The sequence below is a fragment of the Rhinoderma darwinii genome, chromosome 1, assembly GCF_050947455.1.
Source record: "Rhinoderma darwinii isolate aRhiDar2 chromosome 1, aRhiDar2.hap1, whole genome shotgun sequence".
NCBI lineage: Eukaryota > Metazoa > Chordata > Amphibia > Anura > Rhinodermatidae > Rhinoderma > Rhinoderma darwinii.
In genome coordinates this window covers 157,361,282-157,387,866 of record NC_134687.1, presented here as the reverse complement: position 1 = coordinate 157,387,866, position 26,585 = coordinate 157,361,282, and positions in this window count along the sequence as shown.

The window sequence follows — 26,585 nt, the reverse complement described above, 5'->3', positions numbered from 1 at the left end:
AAAATGACTGAGGATGCCGGAAAGCGCATGTGCAGAAGCGTAACATGGCCAAGTTTATAGGGAGAAAACACGGGTTTAAAAAAAATGGCGCCTGTGGCGTGACGTCACGTGCCGGCGCTGCACATGCCCAGATCCGTTCTACAGGCGGAGAGGATAGGCAACATTGCTCTCTCCTCTAAGAAGGATAACCAGCACAAACCGTAAGATACAAAGTGAACGATCCAGCTAGAAACCCTTTACCACCCATAAAAAAAGACCTTAATGCATGATACAAAATTGCCATAAATCTAATCCTAGAGCAGAAAATCTAAAAAGAAAATAAGCTTCCCAATGCTCCACAATGTGACTACTAGGATGCAGACTGTTATAGGGTAACTGATTAATCAAATAATTGATACCACCTGTCCTATCTTTTAGGAGGATCGAATATCCCCATGAGCGCTGTGACTGTGGACGTCAAGGAAATTACTGTTCATGGATGTGGGACAGAGACGTAGCTAGGGGTTTAGCACAAGGGGGTGAAACGCATCTGAGTGGGCCCCAACCCAGTGGGCCCCCCACACAGTATAATGACCCCTTAGTCTGCTCCACATAGTATATTGACCCTATAGCTGCCCCCACACAGAATAATGCTCCCATAGCTGCCCCCACATACTATAATGACCTCCTAGTGGCCCCCACACAGTATAATGACCCCTTACTGGCCCCTACACAGTATAATATTCCTATAGTGCCTTTCCACACAGAATAATGCCCCCATAGCTGCCCTTCACACAGTATAATTCCCGTATAGCTGTCCCCACACAGTATAATGCCCCTATAGCTGTCCCCACACAGTATATAGTTGTCTCCCACAGTATAATGCCCCTATAGCGTTCCCTACACAGTATAATGCCCCTATAGCTGTCCCACACAGTATAATGCCCCTATAGTGCCTCCCACATACATTATAATGCCCCTATAGCTGCCCCTACACAGTATAATGACTTCAAAGTGCCTCCCACACAGTATAATGCCCCCATAGCTGCCCCCACACAGTATAGTGCCCCATAGCTGCCCACAACCAGTATAATGCCCCATAACTGCCCACATGCAGTATAATGCCCCCATAGCTGCCGCAAACAGTATAATGTTCCCATAGCTGCCCCATACAGTATAATGCCCCCATAGCTGCCCCATACAGTATAATGCCCCCATAGCTGCCCTTATACAGAATAATGTCCCATAGCAGTATAATGCCCCCATAGCCGCCCCATACAGTATAATGCCCCCAAAGCTGCCCCATACAGTATACTTCCCTATTGCGGCCCCCCCCCCATACCCAGTCTAATGCTCCCTTAGCTGCCACCACACAGTATAACGCCCCATAGTTCCTAACAAGAAAATAAGAAAAATAAATATTTACTTTTGCCCATTCCCACGACGAGTGGCAGATACAGTTGAAACTGGGACACACCACCGCTGGGGGACCGGCCCTGGGCCCCACCATCTCATTTATGGAATATTTAACGTAGTCAAGCAGCTGAAGAAGCATTGCATGCCGCCAATGTAGCATACAGAGATAATAGTAGCTGGGGTTGTCCTATTAAATACATTGCATAATTAGCTGCATCACCACACGCTATGCTTTCTCACATGACAGTAAATGGGCCATAATGGTGCGACAGCATAATATCTCAATGGAGCGACATGGCCATATTCCTACTCAACCAGAAACATCCATACTGTACCTCTAACTAGCTTACATGTTTTGGTTGTCAAAAAGGGCAGATATGATTTATAACTTGTCATCACTGTTCTTATTATCTGATCTTATTATTATTAAGTCAACTGTACATGCAGAAGAATTTTGGAAACCAACCTGTGAATAATTTCTCTCAGTTCTTTAAGTAAACATTCTCTTCTGATTCAAAAGTTTGCCATAGAAGGGACAATTTCTTGTCCATTTAGAGAAAGATTCAGTGTATTTGTATACTTGAAATGGAACAAACAAGCATTTTCAGTCATTAAAGAGGCTCCGTCACCAGTTTATATCTGCCCTATCTTCTACCTAATCTAAAAGGTGCTTTATTGTAGATAAGTAATTTGTTGTTTTTGTTTTTTTGTTTTTTTTTTTAAAAAAAACATTTATTTTTGACAAAGTTATGAGCATTTTAAGTGTTATGCAAATTTGTTCTTAATGCCCAAGTGGGCGTTTTTTTTTTTTACTCTTGACTAAGTGGGCGTAGTAAGGAGAAGTGTATGATGCTGACCAATCAGCGTCATACACTTCTCTTCATTCATGTTCAGCTGTACTCACAGCGAGATCTCGATCTCGCTGTGCTGTCACTTACTCCCACATAAACTTTACCAGAGTTTCGGGAGAATGAAAAGACATCGCCTCCAGCCAGGAGGCGGTCTTTTCATTCTCCCGACACTCCGGTAAAGTTACTGTGGGAGTGACAGCACAGCGTGATCTTGCGAGATCAGGCTGTGCTGTGAGTACAGCTGAACATGAAAGAAGAGAATTGTATGAAGCTGATTGGTCAGCGTCATACACTTCTCTTTACTACGCCCACTTGGTTAAGAGTAAAAAAACGCACACTTGTGCATTAAGAACAAATTTGCATAACTTGCTTATAAATTTGTCAAAAATAAACGTTTTAAAAAAAACCCAAAACATATTACTTATCTATATTAAAGCGCCTATTAGATTAGGTAGAAAATAGGGCAGTTATAAACTGGTGACAGAGCCTCTTTAAGTATCAGATCTGTTTAAATGTTATGCTACATACATATTTTGGTCAATAATTTAAAATTTGAAACTCATTTTGAAAAATCAACTGAATATAGATTGAACGTTTCAGACCGATAGATCAGGTTATTGAGTGCAATCTTCATTTAATATCAACATAATTGTTTTGTGTGAGGCCGGCTTAAATTAATTCTCCACTTTAGACAATTTTGTACTTGCAGAAAAAATGGGACATAGATAACTTCAAAACCACAAAAAAGGCCATACTTACTAAGTGGGTGGGTGAAAACCCGTTCCCAGCAGGACGCAGACAGGTCAAAAAATGCTGCAAAAGGAGGGTGCATTAAATAGTGATAGCCACTCCCACTAGTCTTGGGGGGAGTGGCGAACTAAGTGCTCACAAGTGTGTGATAAATGAATGTCAGTGTTAGTGTAGTGCTAGGGTGTGAATGTATGGTAAAAAAGAAAAGTGTATGTATGGAAGTGTCAGAAATGTGTGATAATGTAATAAGAAATAAATGTGTGATGAATGGGGGACAGTGCTGTGAATAGTACATGGGGTGTCAGTACTAAGTGTAATACGTGGAGGGACAATGTGCTGGTCGTCAGACATAGCATATCTTGCCGAATCACAGCCTATTTGTAATGCCTGTAATCTACTCAGGGGCGTAACTAGGAAAGACTGGGCCCCATAGCAAACTTTTGACTGGGGCCCCCCCCCCTCCCCTGCGTGTCACACAACCCCCCCCTTGTAGATAGTGCCTTTTTTACAGCCCCCCCTGTAGATAACGCCATACAGCAACCACTGTAGATAACGCCATATAGCCCCCCTGTAGATAACGCCATACAGTCCCCTCTGTAGGTAACGCCATACAGCCCCCTCTGTAGGTAACGCCATACAGCCCCCTCTGTAGGTAACGCCATACAGCCCCCTCTGTAGGTAACGCCATACAGCCCCCTCTGTAGGTAATGCCATACAGCCCCCGCTGTAGATAACGCCATACAGCCCCCTTTGTAGATATCTACAGAGGGGGCTGTATGGCGTTATCTACAAAGGGGGCTGTATGGCGTTACCTACAGAGTGGGCTGTATGTCATTATCTACAGGGGGGGACTCTGTATGCCGTTATCTACAGGGGGGCTCTGTATGGCGTTATCTACGGGGGTGGTCTGTATGGCGTTATCTACAGGGGGGGGGGGTCTGTATGGCGTTATCTACAGAAGGGGGCTGTATGGCGTTCTCTAACGCCATACAGCCCCCCCTGTAGATAACGCCATACAGCCCTCCCCTGTAGAGAACGCCATACAGCCCTCCCCTGTAGAGAACGCCATACAGCCCTCCCCTGTAGAGAATGCCATACAGCCCTCCCCTGTAGAGAACGCCATACAGCCCCCCTGTAGGGAACGCCATACAGCCCCCCTGTAGGGAATGCCATACAGCCCCCCCTGTAGGGAACGCCATACAGCCCCCCCTGTAGGGAACGCCATACAGCCCCCCCTGTAGGGAACGCCATACAGCCCCCGCTACGGCTGCTACGGCGGTAGTTACGCCACTGCCGCTACTGTTAGCTAAGGCGGGCTGCTCTGCATGCCAAGCCAAACGCCAGCACATCATGCCCTCCCAGCATATAAGACCTGGCTTATATGCTGTTTTGTGTGAGGCGAGCTTGAATGAATTCTGCACTTTAGACAATTTTGTACTTGATAGAAGGGTACTTTTATGATATGCTGATCACAAAGTGTCCCACTACTGGGATCCTAGTGACAGGGGCATAACAAGAGAATGCCGGGACCCATGCCACACTTTGGAATGGAGTCCCTCCAAGCATGGACCCCCAGGATGACCCCTAAACCAGACCCCAGATAATACATGAAAAAGGCATTTATTCACCGTGCCTGGCTTCTCTTCAGGACCTGCCCCAGATCTCTATAGGCTGCCCATCAGGCATGGTCTGCGCTATGGTGCATATAAAGTCCTGATTCTGAGCAGTTGAAAAACATTGCATGCCACAAGGTATGCAACGTCTTGACACTGTGGCAGCCTGTGGGGATCTGTGGTGGGCCGGTCACAATCGCACTCCATGCGGCTGCGATCTTTACGCCACTGCCCAGCGATCATCTGTAATCTGTGGGGAAACTTGGCAGTAATTGTTCAATCTATCTTTCCTTTACTAGCCAGAGGGGAGGGCCGCTACATAGAGATCTCCCTCTGGAGGGCATTTGTCTGTCTGTGCATTATACAGATGACAGATGAATCAACTTATTGTTGAAGGATTCTTCAGACGGATAGAGGTTGTCAAAAATGAAAAATTTCTCATGTCCTGTTGTACATTACTGCACAAAACACTTCCTCATTACTGCTCTCCCTTTTCTTGAAATCTTTGCCTCCCTATCACTCATCCTAGACTTGACTGTTCTCTTCCCTCTGTGCCTGGTTCCTTTCTGTTCCATGACTCCCAACCGATCCAGCAGAATGGTCCCGAATTCCCGGCGATGTCTTGCAGTCCCAGACAGCCGACCGCATGTCCTGGTTTCAACTGTATCTACATCCTCAAGATAAATACCCTACAATGAAATAGAGTCTATGACACTCAAATATTTGTAAAAGTATACATTTTTATTAAATCCAAAAATTTAAAAACACATATCTCAGTATAAAATTCAGAGATGTCTAACCACAGTGAGGCAATGGACACCAAATAGCAACAGTCATTAATGCACAAAGGTACAAAAACCTAAACATATCACAACATGGGTACAAAAATAGAGTTTGTGCCTTTAATTGAATATGTACACAAGCACAGAGAGAGATGATGCCATCTCAATCTCCATGCATACTCCTACATCCAACTGGTAATTGTTAGGTGAAATTTAGATGACATTTAAATAGCATTTTTTTAAATAAACTATAACAATGAGTGAATGGCGTATATAGTTATATAGTAATACCTTACCCATGAGATCAGTAATGGCTACCTGGCGTCCCACCCCGACGCGTGTTACGGCTCCAGGCCTTCGTCTGGGGGTCTACATCCTCAAGATGCAGATATATTTGAATCCAAAGGTGGATCAGGGACCCCATAGCATTATCCCACCTACACCAAACTTTACAGTTGCCGTGATTCATCACTCCACAGAACACTTTTCCACTGCTCCAGAGGCAGTGTGTTTTACACCACTCCATCCGACGCTTGGAATTGTGCTTGGTGATATAAGGCTTGCATGCAACTGCTCGGCCATGGAACCCTATGCCATGAAGCTTCCGGCACACAGTTTTTGCACTGATGTTAATGCCAGGGGAGGTGTGGAACCCTGTAGTTATTGAGTCAGCAGAGCGTTGTCCACTTTTATGTACTATGCGCCTCAGCACACGGCGACCTTGCTCTGTAACTGTATGTGGTCTTAAATTTTATGGCTGAGTTGCTGTAGTTCCCAAATGCTTTCACTATACAATAATACCACTCACAGATGATCGTGGAATATTTAGGAGGCAAGAAATTTCACGAACTGATTCTGCAATGGTGGCATCCTATTACAGTACCATGTTGGATGTCAGTGATCTCTTTAGAATGGCCCAAATCTCTTTTACAAATGTTTGATAAGGCGACTGCATGGCTAGGTGCTGGATTTTATACACATGAGGCAATGAGACTGAATGAAACACCTGAATTCAATGATTAAGAGGTGTGTCCCAATACTTTTATTTGAATAGGTTATTTGTAATCATACCATACAAAATAGACCCTAGTGACAAGTAATTGGCTCTAAAGTCAAAATAAAGTTTTTATTTTGTCAGATCCTGGGACCACCGGAGGATCCTCTTGTACTCTGGTGGGCCAGTTCAACTCTGTATGTAAGTCACATCGAAGTAATTGGAGAGAACCATGCACATGCATGTCCATCTCTCCATTCATCGTTGGCCGTAGAACATGCAGATTTTGAAGCTAATTTGCTGAAACAACTTGTGACGCCACGCGTGAATCCAACCTTAGGCCACTTCACACGGCAGTATTTTGGTCAGTAATATGCATCTGTAAGATAAAATCAATAGTGAGTCCAAAACACAGAAAAGGTACAAATCATTAAATTATCATTTTTCTCCACTCGTGGCTTTGGTTTACAAATATTATTGCAAAATACTGACCAGAATACTGCCGTGTATAAGTGGCTTGATTGTGATGTTATGTGGGAAGCATTTTCTGTAGGCTGCAATCAGTAAATTTGGGAAAAGTACTAGGGGCAGATTTACTAAGATTGGTGTAACATACTCCAGTCTTAGCTTTCTGCTCCACTGGAGTAAGATGCGACAGATTGTCACTTCTTTCTGCTGGCTGTTCGCCACAATTGTGCCGTAACATTTGTGTTTGCATGGCCAGCCCCATTCCCCTCCCCCACATCGGACATAAAATGATAAAGTGTACTCACCTCACCGCTTCTCCCCTCCCGGATCTTCTCAAGCTGCCACATCAGCCCACAGCGCATACAAAGTCCCGACGACGAGCAGCGTCAGTATGTAATTTGCGACGTAGGCACGCAGCACACAATGTCGAGCATCAGTGCTGGGATACATATAAGGCTCTGATGCTGCCCGGTGTCAGGACATTGTATATGCCGTGGCCTGATGTGGGAGCCTGAGAAGATCAGGGGGGTCAGAGGGTTTGGGAATGAAGAAGCGGAGTGCTGAGCCACAGAGTGAAATCTACGGCAGCTATTATGTAAGCGCAGTTTCTGACGTAAATTCTAATAAATTTGTCTCCCCTTTGCTGCCCCTTTCACTAAGCCCCGCCCACTCATTAGGAAAGTGGTCAGAGCAGTGTAAAAAGCCTAAAAGTCAAAACATTTTCGGCAAATTGTGACCTTTGAGTCATTCGCAACTTTCCTGTGCCAGAAAATTGGCGTAGAAAAGTTCAGAAATGTCCCCCCTAGTGTTTCGAGTGAGTGCAGGATAATAGCTGCAGACTGTAGGATTTTCTACTAAACAACCCTCTAAATACTATTATGTTATAATGAAAGAGTATTAAAAAAAAAAAACTTCCATTGGACATGAGCTAAGGATTATGTCTGATTAATGAAAGGATCTCTGTTAATGATATGCTTGAAGCTTAGAGTATGCAATTTCTCAGGAGAGAGCTATAAACACGTTGCATTTTTATTTTTAGCTCTTGCTACAATCAGTTATAAAATTATACTTAACCACTTCCTGCATCCATAAAGGTGTGATTTTTGGTACTGTAATTGTACAGAACACCACACAAAATATGTAGCAAAAAAAGACCTTTCTCAAGAAAGAACTGCTATTCTTGTCTCTTACTTTTCTTTTCTATTTTAATTATAATGTGAAATACTTGCAAACTACTTGTGAGAAACTTACCTGAGTGCACTAAATTTCCTATAGAACTGGCCTATGCTGCTCCAGGCTTCATGCTACACAGGCCAGCGAGTATTGTAATGCCTATGACCACCTTTGATGGTTCAAATGAATGGGCAACTATGTAATCAGGGCCACCATCAGGGCAGTATGGACATTACTGCCATCAGATGCCCTGCTGCAAATAGTGGAAAAAAAGGGTATTGACACTGTCGTCTGCTGCCGTCTAACCCATATATATATTTATTTGCAGCAAGCAAATACAGCCCTGCCTGGCCCCTCTGGGCCCCACCCATCCGACATTTTCCTCCTCCCATTTCAATAAAACGAATGGGCCGCTCCTTAGAATGTGACTTTACAGTCTCAGTCCCCTGGCCCAGCCCCTTATCCCTCCTCCTCCAAGAGATCATCCAGGACTCAGAGGCGAGCAACAAAATTGGTTTGTGAGTCGACACACTGTCTGTGGGTGGGAGGCTCAGGGAGCTTCGGAAACTGCTACATGTTCTGTACAGGCAACATCTTCGGTTGTATTATATATACATATTTATATATATATATATATATATATATATATATATACATACACACACACAACTTCTAGGATTTGAAATCCTTTGCAAAGTGCCGCCCTACTTAAAGAGGCTCTGTCACCAGATTTTGCAACCCCTATCTGCTATTGCAGCAGATAAGCGCTGCAATGTAGATTACAGTAACGTTTTTATTTTAAAAAAACGAGCATTTTTGGCCAAGTTATGACCATTTTTGTAGTTATGCAAATGAGGCTTGCAAAAGTCCAAGTGGGTGTGTTTAAAAGTAAAAGTCCAAGTGGGCGTGTATTATGTGCGTACATCGGGGCGTTTTTAATACTTTCACTAGCTGGGCGCTCTGATGAGAAGTAACATCCTCTTCTCTTCAGAACGCCCAGCTTGTGACAGTGCAGACCTGTGACGTCACTCACAGGTCCTGCATCGTGACGGCCACATCGGCACCAGAGGCTACAGTTGATTCTGCAGCAGCATCAGCGTTTGCAGGTAAGATCGACTTACCTGCAAACGCTGATGCTGCTGCAGAATCAACTGTAGCCTCTGGTGCCGATGTGGCCGTCACGATGCAGGACCTGTGAGTGACGTCACAGATCTGCACTGTCACAAGCTGGGCGTTCTGAAGAGAAGAGGATGTTACTTCTCATCAGAGCGCCCAGCTAGTGAAAGTATTAAAAACGCCCCGATGTACGCACATAATACACGCCCACTTGGACTTTTACTTTTAAACACACCCACTTGGACTTTTGCAAGCCTCATTTGCATAACTACAAAAATGGTCATAACTTGGCCAAAAATGCTCGTTTTTTAAAAATAAAAACGTTACTGTAATCTACATTGCAGCGCCTATCTGCTGCAATAGCAGATAGGGGTTGCAAAATCTGGTGACAGAGCCTCTTTAAGAAATATATATATATAATGTAGGGTGGCATTGTGCAAAGGACATCAAGTCCCAGAAGGGTGCCCAGCTCACCAGGTTGACCTCCAAGCCTGGATTGTAACAAAATATAGTAAAGAAGGAGCGGCATTCCAAATTTTCACTAAATCCAAATGTTTTATTCACCCATAGTGGACAGGTCCCCACAGAGACCTTTCTTCTTGTGTTTCTCCTTGCTTCCTTTCCCCCACAGTGCCCCTGTCATCGCGTCTGCCCCCTTCCCTCACTAAGCCCCTGCCATCTAGTTTCTCCTCATGCCCCGCTCCACTCACAAAGACCCTGACATCTTGTGTCCCCCCCTTCTCCTAAAGCGTCTATGCTACCCTGTGTCTCCCAATGCCCCGCTACAGAGCTACTGCTAACATGTATCCCCCTGCCCCTACAGAGTTCCTGCCACAGATTGGGCACTCTCCCATAAGAGACTAAGACCCAGGTCTGAATTGATTTAGGTGTCTGATCGGGGGGTTCTAATTCATGTAGGGATCTAAAATTAATTTAGATCTATAATTAATTTAGGGATCTGATGTGGGGTCTGAGTAAATTTTGGAATCTTGTCAGGAGTCTGAATAAATTTTGACGCTGAGCCGTGGCGGTGGAAGATATTGGAGCCTACAGAAACCAGAAGTAGCATCTTGGTGACTGACTGTATGTCACGATCCGTGGGTATGTGGACCCACTAGGCCGCACTGCTGTAGCGGAGTAGCAGCTGGCCAAACAGTCCGTATACAATAGTACCTTTAATAGTCCAGACAGTAATGGAGGCTCGGCACAGATGAACTTGTAGACACCAGATGTGGTGTATATCAGCAGGCGTGACCGCTGGCACAACTCGACTCCAAAAGGTTAAGGCACAGAAACAGATGTAGCACGGGATACAGGATTCCGGTAGCAAGGCACGGGAACAACAGGAACAGGATAACACTAAGGGATCATTTGCTAAGACTAACATGGGTAAACACAACAACGCTCAGACAATGAGTGAAAGGCCCTTTTTATAGTCCAGGGTGATCATGGGCTAATTACAGATCTTACTGATGTGTGTGCACTGGCCCTTTAAGGCCGAACGCGAGTGCGTGCGCACATCCTACAGGAACCAGTACAGCGATGCGGAAGTTAGGGATGGCGTCTCTCAGGAGGGAGATGCCGTCCGGCACTCACTCGTCCATTGCCACGGCCGTCGGGGGGGGCAGGTAAGAATGACGGTCCACGGCTGTGGATGTTACACTGTACCTTTGCACAGATAGCAGCTTTAGTGCAATGATTTTTTTTTTGTCCCTGCACCCCTACAGTTTCCTCCCTCACCCTTCACAGATCCCTGTAGGTTGAGTCTTCCCCCTGGCCTTGCCACTTACCTTTTTTGTTTTTCATTATTTTTCTGTAGGCCACGACGGGCCTCCATGATTACTGGCCCATTCTGATGACATCACAGATAAAGCAGCAGCTTTAAAGAGAGTATCCACCTGGGTACCCTTGCCTGTGTAAGAAGTACATTCTATATAAGCTAGTTTACTGCTATTTTGACCTTGACCCTAGCCTAGCCTCTGAATTTCGCCTTTGATTTGTCGCCTAGTGCTTTCTGGTTTTGACACCTGACTCATCTTCTGGTCATGTATTTGTCTACTCCTCTGGCTTGTCACATCTTAAACGTTCTCATGGCGATAACCTCTGGCTTCATTCCGACTTTGATTCCGCATCCCTCCCAAGATTCCTACAGTGCAACTGACACCAATTGGTGACTACTCTGTAGACCGCGACCTGGGAATGTGACCGTGAAAGACAATACCTCCAGGTGGAGGTTCCAGGATGAGAAACAGAGAGATTTCTTAGACTCCCCACCTCAGTTTAGCCAGAACAAACCCAATGACATTTAAAGGATCCAGTTCTCAATAATAATCATAGCACTCTGCAAGCTCAGATTGAAAGTGGCGACAGGCTTCACATGATTTGTCCAGAGTTCAGGTTTTACATGACATAAAGCTCCAATTTCAATAATGGTATATAGACAATACTAACAAAAAGCTGGATAGTTTATAAAGAGCCTTTAGAAGCTTATATTTTTTTTATTTGAAAGAAGGGCTCCTTTAATTAAAAGGAGCCCAGTGGACTTTTTTGTCAGGGCCTCAAAGACTCCTGTAGTGTGACCATTTTGTCATCACAGCAAATTGCATTGTGGCACATACTACAGACTCCCAACTTTTGTTCTCTCCTACATTCAGGCAGTTGACTTCTTTCTACCCCATCTCACCACTCTGTGCTGTAATGTCCTGCCTTTTTCCCTGAAATGGCGAAAATGTTTCTTCTCAGTCACTGCAGCCTGCAGTGTGACATCTGAAAGAAGATGCAGCTGCAGGATCAATCACTTAGAACCAAATTGCTAACAGCCTAATTCTCATGTATTTCTAAGTTGGTGAATATGAATTTTACCCACTTACTGTACATCTTTGATCTGTTTTGGCCTGTGTCTGGTCCCTTCTCCCGCAGCTTCTCCTGGCAAATCTCTGATCTGTGGCGGGCACAAAATGAACCGTCACATGGCCACAAAAATGATATGCAGACTTTCATGTTACTGCTCCTGCGTCTTATAATAAAGTGGTGTAAATTATTCCCAGTCAATTTTGAATTACTGTATATTGTATAAAGCACAGTTTTTATTTATCCCTTACATTTCCACTGTTGACTGGGCAGGAGGATTATGACAGAATCAGAGTTTGCCGAGTGCCCACGATTTTCACCGAATTTCTTGTACTGTGCATGGGCAGCATTTCTGACAAAGCACATTCACAGGAGGGGGAATCCAGACACTATATGCAGGGAGCTATATGTGAGGTACTATCTACAGAGGTGGGCTATATGTGGAGCACTATCTAAAGGGGGAGATATTTGTAGGACACTATCTACAGGGGTGGGCTATATGTCGCACACTATATATATGGGTGGGTTACCTGTGGGGCACTATCTACAGGGGGCTATATGTAGGGCACTGTCCACAGGGATAGAATCTATGGTCTGCATCTATACATGCGAGACCATAGATATAAGAACTCCTCATGGTCGTATCCAATGACAACATAGAGACTCATTAAGACTACTAACAGAGACACAGTATGTTGCTCTACTTGGCTGTTTCCGTAACTACCTTACAACAGATTGGAGAGGGAGGTCCGCACATGCGACCCTCTCTCCCCTAGTCTCCACCTGGATTTTGCAGCGAGTTCTCGATATAGGTGCGGGTCCCAGAGCTGGGACCTAAATCAGACATTTTTGCCATATCCTGTGGATATACCATAAATATCTAAGATGGGAAAACTGCTTTAATACAATAGAGTGAAATCCAGTGACTCCTTGTGGATGTCTTCTTAGATTGGAGTCGTTCGCTTTCCCTATTCTTTTTCATTAAGTGTGAAAACCCTCTTATAATTATGGATGTGGTTGTGTTCAGAATTAGCCAATCACAATTAAACTCATGTTAAATAGTAGTCATTACACAGTTGCCATTATTTTAAGTGATTCTAAGTAACCCCATATAAAGTTCAGCTGTTCTATTAGGATTTTCCATACATTATCTTTGTTGCATGTGACAGCAAAAGCCATGGTCCGTAAAGAGCTTACAACACATCAAAGGGATCTGATTGTTGAAAGGCATCATTCAGGAGAAGGGTACCAAAGATTTTCCAAGGCATTAGATATACCATGGAACACAGTGAATTCGGTCATCAAGAAGTATATTACATTTGGCACAACAGTGACATTACCTAGAACTGTACGTTCCTCAAAACTTGATGAAAAGACGAGACGAAAATTGGTCTGGGTGACTACCAAGAGGCCTACAGCAATATTAATGGAGCTGCAGGACTTTCTGGCATGTACTGGTTGTGTAGTGAATGTGACAACGATCTCCCGTATTCTTCATATGTCTGGGCTGGGGGGTAGGGTGGCAAGACGGAAGCCTTTTCTAACAAAGAAAAACATCCAAGCCTGGCTATGATTTGCAAAGACCTAAATCAAGTCTGCCAAAAGCATATGGGAAAATGTGTTATGGTCTGATGAGACCAAAGTTGAACTTTTGGCCATAATTCCAAAAGGTATCTTTGGCGCAAAGCCAACACTGCACATCACCAAAAGAAAACGATACCCACAGTGAAGCATGGTGGAGGCAGCATTATGCTTTATGGCTGTTTTTCTGATGCAGGAACTGAGGCTTTAGTCAAGGTAGAGGGAATTATAAACAGTTCCAAATATCAGTCAATATTGGCAGAAAACCTGCAGGCCTCTGCTGAAAAGCTAAAGATGAAGAGGAATTTCACCTTTTAGCACGACAACGACCCAAAGCATCAAAAGAATGGCTTCACCAGAAGAAGGTCAAAGTTTTGGAATGGCCCAGCCGGAGCCCAGTCCTGATTCCTATTGAAAATCTGTGGGGTGACCTGAAGAGGGCTGTACACAGAAGATGCCCTCGAAATGTGACAGATTTGGAGCGCTTTTGCAAGGAAGTGTGGGCAACAATTCCCAAGTGAAGATGTGCCATGCTAACAGACTTCTACTCAAAAAGACTGAATGCTGTCATAAAGTCAGAGGGTAATTCAGCAAAGTGTTAGTTTAAGGATTTCAGTTTGTTTTTTAATGAAATTGTACATACAGTGAAGGAAATAAGTATTTGATCCCTTGCTGATTTTGTAAGTTTGCCCACTGTCAAAGAAATGAACAGTCTAGAATTTTTAGGCTAGGTTAATTTTACCAGTGAGAGATAGATTATATAAAAAAAACAACAGAAAATCATATTGTCAAAATTATATATATTTATTTGCATTGTGCACAGAGAAATAAGTATTTGATCCCCTACCAACCATTAAGAGTTCAGCCTCCTGCAGACCAGTTACACGCTCCAAATCAACTTGGTGCCTGCATTAAAGACAGCTGTTTTAAATGGTCACCTGTATAAAAGACTCCTGTCCACAGACTCAATTAATCAGTCTGACTAACCTCTACAACATGGGCAAGACCAAAGAGCTTTCTAAGGATGTCAGGGACAAGATCATAGACCTTCACAAGGCTGGAATGGGCTACAAAACCATAAGTAAGACGCTGGGTGACAAGGAGACAACTGTTGGTGCAATAGTAAGAAAATGGAAGACATATAAAATGACTGTCAATCGACATCGATCTGGGGCTCCATGCAAAATCTCACCTCGTGGGGTATCCTTGATCCTAAGGAAGGTGAGAGCTCAGCCGAAAACTACACGGGGGAACTTGTTAATGATCTCAAGGCAGCTGGGACCACAGTCACCAAGAAAACCATTGGTAACACATTACGCCGTAATGGATTAAAATCCTGCAGTGCCCGCAAGGTCCCCCTGCTCAAGAAGGCACATGTACAGGCCCGTCTGAAGTTTGCAAATTAACATCTGGATGATTCTGAGAGTGATTGGGAGAAGGTGCTGTGGTCAGATGAGACTAAAATTGAGCTATTTGGCAATAACTCAACTCGCCGTGTTTGGAGGAAGAGAAATGCTGCCTATGACCCAAAGAACACCGTCACCACTGTCAAGCATGGAGGTGGAAACATTATGTTTTGGGGGTGTTTCTCTGCTAAGGGCACAGGACTACTCCACCGCATCAATGGGAGAATGGATGGAGCCATGTACCGTCAAATCCTGAGTGACAACCTCCTTCCCTCCACCAGGACATTAAAAATGGCTCATGTCTGGGTCTTCCAGCACAACAATGACCCGAAACATACAGCCAAGGCAACAAAGGAGTGGCTCAAAAAGAAGCACATTAAGGTCATGGAGTGGCCTAGCCAGTCTCCAGACCTTAATCCCATCGAAAACTTATGGAGGGAGCTGAAGATCCGAGTTGCCAAGCGACAGCCTCGAAATCTTAATGATTTACAGATGATCTGCAAAGAGGAGTGGGCCAAAATTCCATCTAACATGTGTGCAAACCTCATCATCAACTATGAAAAACGTCTGACTGCTGTGCTTGCCAACAAGGGTTTTGCCACCAAGTATTAAGTCTTGTTTGCCAAAGGGATCAAGTACTTATTTCTCTGTGCACAATGCAAATAAATATATATAATTTTGACAATGTGATTTTCTGCTTTTTTTTTTATATAATCTATCTCTCACTGGTAAAATTAACCTAGCCTAAAAATTCTAGACTGTTCATGTCTTTGACAGTGGGCAAACTTACAAAATCAGCAAGGGATCAAATACTTATTTCCTTCACTGTATTATAGATGACATTAAAAGTTGAAAAAGCTCTGAAATGATTCATCCTGTACTGATTTTTTGACATGACAAAAACACCTGGCATTTTAACAGGGGTGTGTAGACTTTTTATATATATATATATATATATATATATATATATATATATATATACTTGATATACAGTGAAGGAAATAAGTATTTAATCCCTTGCTGATTTAGTAAGTTTGCCCACTGTCAAAGACATGAACAGTCTAGAATTTTTAGGCTAGGTTAATTTTACCAGTGAGAGATAGATTATATTTAAAAAAAAACTGAAAATCACATAGTCAAAATTATATATATTTATTTGCATTGTGCACAGAGAAATAAGTATTTGATCCCTTTGGCAAACAAGACTTAATACTTGGTGGCAAAACCTTTGTTGGCAAGCACAGCAGTCAGACGTTTTTTGTAGTTGATGATGAGGTTTGCACACATGTTATATGGAATTTTCGCCCACTCCTCTTTGCAGATCATCTGTAAATCATTACGATTTCGAGGCTGTCGCTTGGCAACTCGGATCTTCAGCTCCCTCCATAAGTTTTCAATGGGATTAAGGTCTGGAGACTGGCTAGGCCACTCCATGACCTTAATGTGCTTCTTTTGGAGCCACTCCTTTGTTGCCTTGGCTGTATGTTTCGGGTCATTGTCGTCCTGGAAGACCCAGCCACGAGCCATTTTTAATGTCCTGGTGGAGGGAAGGAGGTTGTCACTCAGGATTTGACGGTACATGACTCCATCCATTCTCCCATTGATGCGGTGAAGTAGTCCTGTGCCCTTAGCAGAGAAACACCCCCAAAACATAATGTTTCCACCTCCATGCTTGACAGTGGGGACGGTGTTCTTTGGGTCATAGGCAGCATTTCTCTTCCTCCAAACACGGCGAGTTGAGTTAATGCCAAAGAGCTCAATTTTAGTCTCATCTGACCACAGCACCTTCTCCCAATCACTCTCAGAATCATCCAGATGTTCATTTGCAAACTTCAGATGGGCCTGTACATGTGCCTTCTTGAGCAGGGGGACCTTGCGGGCACTGCAGGATTTTAATCCATTACGGCGTAATGTGTTACCAATGGTTTTCTTGGTGACTGTGGTCCCAGCTGCCTTGAGATCATTAACAAGTTCCCCCCGTGTAGTTTTCGGCTGAGCTCTCACCTTCCTCAGGACCAAGGATACCCCACGAGGTGAGATTTTGCATGGAGCCCCAGATCGATGTCGATTGACAGTCATTTTGTATGTCTTCCATTTTCTTACTATTGCACCAACAGTTGTCTCCTTCTCACCCAGCGTCTTACTTATGGTAAGCCCATTCCAGCCTTGTGCAGGTCTATGATCTTGTCCCTGACACCCTTAGAAAGCTCTTGGTCTTGCCCATGTTGTAGAGGTTAGAGTCAGACTGATTAATTGAGGCTGAACTCTTAATGGTTGGTAGGGGATCAAATACTTATTTCTCTGTGCACAATGCAAATAAATATATATAATTTTGACAATGTGATTTTCTGTTTTGTTTTTTTTTTATATAATCTATCTCTCACTGGTAAAATTAACCTAGCCTAAAAATTCTAGACTGTTCATGACTTTGACAGTGGGCAAACTTACAAAATCAGCAAGGGATCAAATACTTATTTTCTTCACTGTGTATATATATATATCTCTGAAAACTAGAGATGAGCGAATTTGCTGAAATTTGCAAAGAATCGCAGTGCCCCGATTACCCTGAATACTTGTTTTTGACTCTCTGATGTCTTCTAGTCCTGTACCCAAAACCTTTCAATCTCTTTAATCACAAGTCAGCATTAGTAATGTCATTCACCTTTACCCCTCATAATTAGCTGTGCTAGGGGAGGGAAAGTCACAGTGAATTTTGCGAAGGCTGCCTGCAGTGGCGTAACTACCGCTGTAGCCCACCAACATGCACCCCCATATGCCCGGTGCTAGCGACAGCCACCCCCTCTTGCAGTAATTGTACCGGTGTCTATAGCACGAGGTACAAATACATGCATTAGCGCTGAATGGCCGGGCACGTCCCGTGCCCGACCATTCAGCGCCTTACGATAACGCTGATTGGCGGGGCAAAATTGCTTGCCCTGCCAATCAGCGCCTTCCAAAAATGCTAGCAGCGCGATGATGTGATTGCGCAGCTTCCGTGCTTGAAAGGCATTGATTGACGGGCAAGTCATTCTGCCCTGACAATAAGCGTCTTTGAACGATGCACCGCTTGTGTCATTCAGCTCCAGCAGACCTGCTCAGAAGAGAGCAGATCTGCATTGCCACCGGACAGCGCAGGAAAGTGATCAAGGTGAGTATGTAATTTTTTTTCTACTAAAACTGTGAGTGGCACCATCTACAGTGGGGGCTCCATCTACAGGGGGTCTATATGTGGGGATGTGGGGCACTATATACAGGGGGAGCTATATGTAGGGCACTATCTACAGGGGTGGGCTATATGTGGGATACTATATACATGGGTGGGCTATATGTAGAGCACTATCTATAGGGGGAGCTATTTGTAGGGCACTATCAATAGGGTAGGGCTATGTGTGGGACGCTATATACATGGGTGGGTTACCTGTGGGGCACTATCTACACGGGGCTATATGTAGGGTGGGCTATATGTAGGGTGGGCTATATGTGAGGCACTATCTACAAAGGTTAGCTATATGTGGAGCACTATCTATAGGGGAAGCTATATGTAGGGCAGTATGGTGGCGCAGTGGTTAGCACTATTGCCTTGCAGTTCTGGAGTCCATATGTGGGAACTATCTACAGAGGGCTGTATGTGGGTCACTATCTACAGGGGGGCTATGGGGGCACAATTTACAGGGGGCACGGTGTGTGTGGGACACAGTGTATGTTACTTTTATAATCAGGGGCACAGTGTATGGTACTATTATATTATAATCAGGGACACAGTGTATGGCGCTATTAGAAATAGAGGTGCAGTGTATGGCGCTATTATATTTAGAGGTGTTGAGAATTGTATCTTCATTTATAGGTGCAGAAATGTTTTAAAAGTGAGAAAATGAAGACATCTGAGTGGAAGCCGGGAGAAATCATCATAGAGGTCTGGACCGGATGAAGAAGAAAAGAGAAAAATAACTAGAATCTGAGACGTCACCGGTGAGTCCCTTAATGTAAAAGTTTATTCTGCCTCGAAACAGCATCTCCCAGCATATCCTTAACATTGTTCTGGGCCATGCTGGGAGCTGTAGTTTTACGTTGTACAAACCTATACAGCAGAGGTTGCACTAAATGGATCTGTATTTGTTCTGGTGTTGTATATATGTACTGAGCTTGGTTCTGGCGCTGTATGTATATACTGAGCTTTGTTCTGGTGCTGTATATATGTACTGAGCTTGGTTCTGGGCTGTATTTATGTACTGAGCTTGGTTCTGGTGCTGTATATATGTACTGATCTTGGTTCTGGGGCTGTATTTATGTATTGAGCTTGGTTCAGGTATTATATATATGTACTAACCTTGGTTCTGGTGCTGTATATATGTACTGAGCTTGGTGCTAGTTCTGTATTTATGTACTGAGGTTTGTTCTGGTGCTGTATATATGTAGTGAGCTTTGTTCTGGTGCTGTATATATGTAGTGGAAAATGGGCACCAAGGTGGCACTGAACGACACTGTTAATAAATGGCAGAATGGAAAATGGGCATCAAGGTAGCACTGAATGACACTGTTAATAAATGGCGTATATATGTAGTGAGCTTTGTTCTGGTACTGTATTTATGTACTGAGCTTGCTTCTGGTATAGTATATATGTATTGAGCTTGGTTCTAGTACTGTATATATGTACTAAGCTTGGTTCTAGTGCTGTATTTATGTACTGAGGTTAGTTCTGGTGCTGTATGTATGTATTGAGGTTAGCTCTCGTGCCGTATATATGTATGAGCTTGGTTCTGGAGCTGTAATTATTTAGGATATATTTATAATAACAAAATTGCAGGGCGATGGACTTGTTTTCATTATTTAATGGGAACCTGTCTGGTAGTTTTGACCCCTTGAATGCTGTAATACATGACCTGATAATATTTCCAAATGTATGTTTTTTTCAGATGCAGCAAAATCTATAAAATCATCTTTTAAAACGGCACATACTATATGCTAATTACTCATTAAAGGGTCATGAGGCCATTATATCACTGCATCACGCTGGTCTGCGCATGTGTCCCGACCGAAGCCTGTGCAGTGCTCCGTCCGTCGCAAGGTAAATACAATATTTTTTTTTGGGGGGGGGGCTGTGTGGCACCATTTACAAGATGGGGAGCATAGTGGCACTATATACAAGGGGGGAGCAGGGTGGCACTATATACAAGGGGGGAGCAGGGTGGCACTATATACAAGGGGTAGCAGGGTGACACTATAAACAAGGGGGAGCAGGGTGGCACTATATACAAGGGGGGAGCAGGGTGAAGGTAAAGGCTCATTTACATATCTAGAAAAAACTCATAACTTTTAAAATAATAAACGTTTTGGGACACAATTTTCACTAGCAGTATCAATGTGATAGCTCCTATCAGATTAGCTGAGAGATAGGGCATTACTAAACTAGTGACAGAGTCTCTTTAAAGGAGTTTTCCGGTTACAACAAGTTACCCCCTATCCATAGGGTAAGGGGTAACTTGCTGATCGGTGGGTAACTTGCACTCGGCAATCTGCGGCACTCTCATAAAGAATGAATGGAGCGGCAGTGCGCATTAGAGCGACCTGCCGCTAGGTTCAATTGAGGGGTTCAGGCAACTTCGGGGTCCCCGTTCTCGTAAATGGTGGGGGTCTGAGCTCTCAGACACCCACGATCAGCAAGTTAACCCTTACCCTATGGATAGGGGGTAACTTGTTGAAACCAGAATACCCCTTTAACCCCTTAAGGACGCAGCCTAGTTTTGGCCTTAAGGCTCAGAGCCCATTTTTCAAATCGGACATATTTCACTTATGTGGTAATAACGTCAGAATGCTTAAACCTATTTTAGCGATTCTGAGACTGTTTTCTTGTGACACATTGGGCTTTATGTTAGTGGTGAAATTTTGACGATATATTCAGTGTTTATTGGTGAAAAATTGCAAAATTTAGAGAAAATTTATAAAAAAAGTGTCTTGTACTTGATACACAATATGTTGTTGCTATAATGTGCCCTGCTCTCACCCCTTCTGAGTGTTTGCCCAAGCAGAGTCTTAGGGAGGCCTCTCAGATTTATTCTAGCAGTGCCGCATGCCGCAATACTTCTGAAAGCGAGGCACTTGAAGAGCGGGACGTTGGTATAAAAATTATCCAGGTAGAGGTGGTAACCCTGGTCCAACAGTGGGTGCACCAAATCCCACACAATTTTTGCGTTAACTCCCAGTAAGGGGGGGGGGGCATTCTGGGGGCTGAATACTGCTGTCCTTCCCTTCATATATCCTAAATTTGTAGGTATACCCTGATGCGCTATCGAACACCTTATACATCTTCACACCATACCTTGCCCTCTTACACGGCAGGTACTGGCGGAATTGAAGCCTCCCGTTAAAATCTACCAAGGACGGACTCATCAATAAAAATACGCTTCTCGGGGGTGTATGCTTGAGAAAACCGGGCACTGAAATGGTCTAATAGGGGTCTCCGTTTCTATCAAAAGTGGGACCATCTCAAGGTGGGCACTGCTCATTATCAGTATAATGTAAGAAGCGAAGTATTGCCTAATTTATTTTTTTTAGGTTCCAGTTCAGTTATGAAGTTGCTTTGAGGGGCCTATATATTAGAAACCCCCATGAAACAACCCATTTTAGAAACTAGACCCCTCAAAGTATTCACAACAGCATTTAGAACGTTTATGAACCCTTTAGGTGTTTCATGGGAATTTAGAGCAAAGTAGAGGTGAAATGTACATTTTTTTTTTATTCCATTTTTCCTACAACACAAAAGGTTTTACCAGAGAAATGCAACTCAATATTTATTGCCCAGATTCTGCAGTTTTGAAAAAATATCCCACATGTGGCCCTATTGCACTAATGGACTGAAGCACTGGTCTCTGAAGCAAAGGAGCACCTAGAGCAGGGGTCGGGAACCTATGGCTCGCGAGCCAGATATGGCTCTTTTGATGGCCGTATCTGGCTCGCAGACAGGGCTCCTACCTGTCTATGGGAGGGATGCACGTTGCAGCCGCACAGCTCAGTATAGTACACATGACTATGAGAGCGGGGCTGCGGCTGTGTAATTCAGCCACAGCCCCGCTCCTGAGTCCTGACATATGCGCGCGGGGTCAGCATCATGTGATGCGGCCGGCGCTGCACTAATGATCTGCGGCATTGAAGACAGAACATGGCGGGCGCGCTACAAAGCACCCCCATGTTGTCTTCAGTGCCTGAACTGCCGCTCATTAGTGCAGCGCCGGCCGCATCTCCTCATGCTGACCGCGCGCGCACTTCCTGTCAGGAGCGGGGCAATGGCTGTATTACACAGCCGCAGCCCCGCTCTATAACGCCGGAGATCAGAGAACCTCTCATCTCCACCGTTATTCCCGTGAATGCTGCGATCACAGCTGACTGCAGCATTCAGGGGAAAGTGAGAAGGGGGGATGCCCCTGGATCGCATCACAGGGAATTCCTGTGACGCGATCGAGGGCCATACCATATATGGGCAGACAGCCCAGGGTCTATTGACGGACCCCAGGGCTGTCTGACCATATCTCTTGTTGTTAGGATATACCCAAGTATGTCCTAACAACAGCCTGTGTGCTATCTGTCCACAGGTTAATGTACTGGCATATATCTGATATATGCCAGTATATTAAAGTTTAAAAATAAAGTAAAAACAAAGTATGGTTACATTTTTAAAAAAATATACACCTTCACCTTTTTTACAATAAACATTAAAATAAGTCTCAATACATAAAATACACACATTCAGTAATGGCGCGGACAACAATGTTTTTGCATCATTTATGATGTGTACGCTGTAAAAAAATGAAATAAACACGGCTTTCATTCACTTATTAATGTGAGGCGCGAGGTGCGATGAATTTACCCTCCATGTTCCTCACATTAATAGTAATTAACCCCATCATGTACCTCGCCTATCTGCGCATGCGCGAGTTCAAAGAGACAGAGAGTCCTGGGTCCTGCCGCCGATGGCCATAGTGAAGCGCTCCTGCACGAAATGGTGAGTATATCTTAAATTCTATATTTTAAGGGTAAAAGTTGGGGGTCGTCTTATACGCCCAGTCGTCTTATACGCCGACATATACGGTAGTTCTTTGATGGCCTGATAAGCATTGGCGGCAGTGGTGAGCGGCAGGGAGCATGGACTACATTTCCCATAACTCCCTGCATAGCCGCGCCGTCTGCAAGCACGCACCTGCGTCCCCTAGTGAAGCGGCATCTGCCTCCTCCCTTGTGTCTCCCTTGGACGTTCCAGAAACCCCTGGCTGTGCTGCTGCTTTGAAGGTGAACATTATAACATGGAAATTGTTACACAGCCTCATGGTCAGCAGCAGTGAGCTGCATCAATAAAGGGGCTGTGTAATACAGTGTGTCCCACCAACCCCCCCTTCCCACTTCACCCCTGAAAATAATCCCACATAATCCATAATATAGCCCCCCCCCCCAAAAAAAATAAAAATATGGCCTTAAAAAACATCTGCCACCCATATTACACTCTTGGGGGCTTTAAATTAATCTCTTGTGGGCATAAGAAACTGATTTAAAGGACCACTATCAGGGCAAAAATCTGTTCTGAGCGCTTTATTACAGCTCTGGAGGTCTCCCAGATGGGTCTGAGCCTCTCTTTTTTGTTCATTTTCTGTAAGACCAACACTTTTAAAAGGGCCACTGACAGATACAATTGCTCCAGCGGTCACTTAGTACACAAAGGAGTGTTCCTCTCTGCTGCACTAAGCCACCGCTGGACCTAAACAATAATTCGCTGTAAAATAATAAAATAGATAATTGACATAACTGACAATGCGTTGTGTGACATGTCCAACATTCCAGCTTCTTTCTTCTGCGAATGCCTCAAAGCTGGTATTCTCTCAACATCAGGTGGGAATAATGCCAGCTTCCAGTCATGCGCAGGAAAAAGAAGAAGCCAGACTGCTGGACTGATGTCATGCATCGCAAGCTCACAATGTAAGTTATTTATTTAATTTTTTTACTGCTAATTACCATTGTTTCAGTCCAGTTGTGGCTTTATACAGCAGGGAGGAGCATTCCTTGCTGTACTAAGTGAACATTGGAGCGATTGATCTGTCAATGGCCCTTTAAACATATTGTACGGCTCTCGCGGAATTATATTTCAAAATATGTGGCGTTTACGGCTCTCTTAGCCAAAAAGGTTCCTGACCCCTGACCTAGAGGATTATGGGGCCTCCTTTTTATTAGGTACCATGTCCGGTTTGAAGAGGATTTGTGGGGCCAAAACAGTGAAAACCCCCAAAAGTTTACCCCACTTTGGAAACTAGACACCTTGAGGAATTCATTGTAGTTTTCATGGGGTGCATGCGGCTTTTTGATCAGTTTTTATTCTATTTTTAAGTGGCGTAGTGACGAAAAAAACAGCAATTCTACTATTGTTTTTATATTCTATTTCTTTTACAGCGTTCACCGTGCGCTATAAATGAGATATTCACTTTATTCTGCGGGGCGATACGATTACAGCGATACCAGATGTTTAGAGTTTTTTTTTATGTCTTATGGCGTTTGCACAATAAAACACGTTTTGTAAAAATCATTTACTTTTTGTGTTACCATATTCTAAGAGCCAGAACTTTTTTATTTTCCCATCAATAAAGCCGTGCGAGGACTTATTTTTTGCGTAACGAACTGTAGTTTCGATCAGCACCATTTTTAGGTACATGCGACTTTTTGATCTCTTTTTATTCCATTTTTTGGGAGGTGAAGTGACCAAACAATTGTGATTCTGGTACGGTTTATTATTATTTTCTTTTATGGCGTTCACCGCACGGGATAAATAATGAAATAATTTTGTAGTTCAGGCCTTTACGGGCGCGGCTATACCAATTATGTATAGTTTATTTGTTTGTTTATATATTTTTATTAATAATAAAGGACTGATAAGGGAAAAAGCGGGATTTTTACTTTTATTACTTTTAAAACTTTTATTTTCTTATTTTTACACATCTTTTTTTTTTACTTTTTTTTTACTTTACTACTTTGTCCCACTAGGGGACTTGAGGGCAGGAGGCCCTGATCGGTATTCTAATACACTGCACTACATGCGTAGTGCAGTGTATTAGAGCTGTCAGTTACTCACTGACTTTGTCAGGACCCACTAGGCTTCCGTCGATGGCATAGCCGGACTTCATTGTTAGGTGTCCGGTTGCCATAGTCACCATCGCCAGGCCACTATCATGTAGCAGGCCGTCGATGGTAGCTTAACCCCTAAAAAGCCGTGAACGCTATTGAACGCGTCTTTTAAGGGGTTAATCAGTGGGGACACGGCGATTGGTCCCCGCTGTAGGAGCTGCAGAAACTGCTGTACGAAACAGCAGCTGTCACAGCTCCTGCATGTGTCGGGAAGACGGCCGAAATGGCTATTACTCCCGCTACGTAATATTCCGTCGCTGAGCGCGAACGGGGCGGTCAGCACGATGGAATATTACGTCGCTGAGCGTTAATGGATTAAGCTACTGTAGCTTATGCCAATTGTGTTGGTCTATGAGCCCTATATTTTCTACCCTAAAGAAATGAGAAACAACTCCATTTTAAAACATTTTAAAACATATGGTCCGTCTGAGGATTTTTCATTTTATTTACTAAGTACAGAAAGAAAAGTTTGTAGAATTTTAATAGACACGGTAGCAAAACGTTGTCAATTATAAGAAAAGTTTAGTAGCACAAACTGAAGCTCCTTTTATCTTGTATACAGTTTCTTCTACATGGCTGACCTTCTGGACATGCCTATTTAATTAAATATATAGGCTTGTGTGAATTTATGAACAGCACTGCTACACCCATAGTGCAGCTAAACACGCTCATAGCAAAAATCTAATGAGCTGCTTACTAAAAACCTTAAACTGTCTGTTCTCCTTTTGATACTTGTTATGTCTTCTGCAAGTTAGACAGTTTGTGTGACAGCAATTTGTCATGTTTTTTTTAACATTTTCCGTTTGATTGATATGAAACTATATCTATTATTGTATGTGATATAATATACTCTCCTCAACTTTGAAATTGCAAAATCAAGAAGGGTAAGGTTATACAAATCAAGGAAGTAGCAGGTATCCCTAAGATCTGCAAGTGATTACATTTTCAAGCACCTGGCTCCAATCTGTGGCATGTGAAGGGGCATAAAAGCCAGATTGAAAGCAAAGTTTTTTTAGCCACAGGAAACCTCAAAAATCAGATCAAGTGGCGTGGGATAATTGTGCGATGCCACCTGTTCGTCGACGTGCCAGTTATCGCCACATGTCGCAAACTGAGAGGAACAGACTCCTTGAGCTGAGAGACCTTGGTTTATCACTCTGGCAGATCGATACCCGCCTAGGCCGAGATATCAGCACGGTTCAACATTGCGTTTCCTGGAGGTTGGGAGAACAACAACGAATGGGAATCACAGAAAAAGGTGCACGGAGGCGAACCTCTGCATGGAGGGATCGACTGATTGGAAGAATGGCACATAGTGATCCATTCTGTACTGCAAGTGAAATTGGATGTCACATCCCAAGCCTAGGGCGGCAACCGGTGTTGACACAAACCATCAGAAGACATTTGCACAACAATGGGCTACGAGCCAGACGTCCCACTGCAGGTGT